This window comes from Plectropomus leopardus, unplaced genomic scaffold, assembly GCF_008729295.1.
Source record: "Plectropomus leopardus isolate mb unplaced genomic scaffold, YSFRI_Pleo_2.0 unplaced_scaffold12221, whole genome shotgun sequence".
Lineage (NCBI taxonomy): Eukaryota > Metazoa > Chordata > Actinopteri > Perciformes > Serranidae > Plectropomus > Plectropomus leopardus.
Window position 1 is genome coordinate 526 of NW_024612973.1, and position 2,155 is coordinate 2,680.

Sequence of the window (2,155 nt, forward strand, 5' to 3'; positions counted from 1 at the left end):
TGCCACTTATTTGTCAGTGATTGCAGTAAAAGTGACAGCTGTGTTTGTACATGTCACACTTTAATCTACAGAGATAACTAGCTGACATCCAGAGGACTCAGTGCTACTTTGACATGCAGTATCTGTGACGCGCCGCAGCAGCAGCAGTGATCCCTCTGAGGGTCTGAATGTAAATCACATCACGCTGCGCTCACATTTGGGCTGGCTGCAGCCCGGAGCCAAGTGACGTGAGTGGTTGACGATGCTAAATGGCAGCACTTGAAATAGCCCACCTGCCATCCTGCTCACCCACTCGCTGATGCGATCACGACCCCGTCGGCAGCGTCTCAGCTCCGCGCGCTCTGGACATCTCCTGCGCCTGGACACCTGGAGAAAAAAAAGTGAAAGAAAAGCGTTAAATTTCTCTTTTTTTGACCGCATTTATTTACTTTACGGACTTTCTCGGCGGAGGAGATGGATATTGATCGACCAGCAAATGTGTCCTTTTTTGATTTCGTTGGAGGAGTTCAACTTCTCCAGGGCGAGGACACGCGGACAGCCATGCCCGTCATCCTCATCGGGATCTGCGTGTCCGGAGCGGTTGGGAATCTGCTCGTTTTGTTGATTTTCATCCGTGACTTTAGAAACGGGAGGGGCTCCGAGGTGAAAGCGCTCCTCGCCTCTCTGGCCTCCACGGACTTGGTGATCCTGCTGCTGTGCGCCCCCGTGCGCGCTGTCACCTACTACAAGCAGACCTGGACCCTGGGGAGTTTTGTGTGCAGCACCACGGACTGGTTCCAGCACTCGTGTGTGGTTGCAAAAACTTTAATCCTCGCGGTCACCACTAGAGCCAAACACACCTTGGTCCCCAGCACCGCCACGGGCCCCCTCTACAGCCCGACGTGGATCCACGGAGCCCTGGCGTTCATTTGGATTGTGTCCATGATGTTTCCGATCCCCCAGATGATTTTTGCCTCTTTGGTGCAGCGCGGTCGCGACACTATTTGCGTCTCTGAGATGTCAGTGTGCGCGTCTGACTTCATGCGTGTGTTCTACAAGATTTACCCAACTGCAACCTTTGTGGTGCCGGTCATTTTTACGCTCGCGTACTACACCAAAGCGCTGCACACCGCGGTGAACCACGCGCCCAGCCCGCAGCACCAGAGCAAAGTCACGCTGGTTTTACTGTGTCTGAGCGGCGCGCTGGGGCTCATGTTGCTCCCAGAGTGGGGCACATTCACCTGGATCAGGCTCGGGTACAACAAACCACCCGTGAGCTTGATCATCTTTGCGCAAGTCCTCCTTTACGCATGCAGCTCGCTCTCTCCGGTGATCCTAATGACCATGTACGACGACGTGCGCCAAGGACTCGTCACCATCTGGTTCATCGCGACCTGCAGAGGCTCCAAGCAGCTTCCCAGCAACAAATGTCCCAAAACGGAGGGCAACGGAGCAGAAGTGGGGGCCAACGCCGTCGCCAACGCGGTCTCGCAGGAGAAGGAGAAGACGTTCCCAGATGTGGAGCACTTTTGGACAGGGCGCAGGAATACGCACGTCGAGGAGGAGCAGGATCCGGTTCCGTGGGAGAGAGAGGAGAAAATGTTGTAGTTTTTTAAATTTTTTATCATATTTTTTTTTAGCAGAACTTCGCAGCTGGTTTCTAGTGTGTTGACCCAAAGTGCAAACCCTCGTTGAACGGCTGTTTGCTGTCGTGAGCTTGATTAGATGTATAAAAAAATATTGATGTTACACATGTTTTTAACTATTTTCAATATCTGTTCTCGCCTCAGTAGAACACCTTTTATTAGAGGTTTGTATGAAGCAAATGTAAATATCCAGGACACTCGAGCATCAAGGAGTTTGTTGTGATTGTGTACGTGTGATGCATAACGTGGATATTAAAACATTCTCAAATATGGACTGATCTGTTTTGGGTTTTTTTTCAAAGGCTATAAAATCACTCAGCTCACCTTAATCACGGATAAAATACAATCCACCATCAAATCTCCATTTAATTCAGACGGTTATGAGATGACACGCAGAGATCATTTCTACATATTAAAAGCAAAACTAATCCAGCTGCATGTTTTAGGTCAGTCAGTGTTTCAGTGAAAGCAGTATTTTGGCAGTTTTAAAAAGCAGGTCAAGATTTCTGTTTATTTTTTTCATTGAGAAT

General features: G+C 49.7%; 1 pseudogene; it reads left to right on the forward strand.

Annotated features, from left to right (window-relative positions):
* Positions 1 to 298: 298 nt before the first annotated feature.
* Positions 299 to 1,587, forward strand: LOC121963712 (annotated as a pseudogene).
* The last annotated feature ends 568 nt before the right edge of the window (positions 1,588 to 2,155 follow it).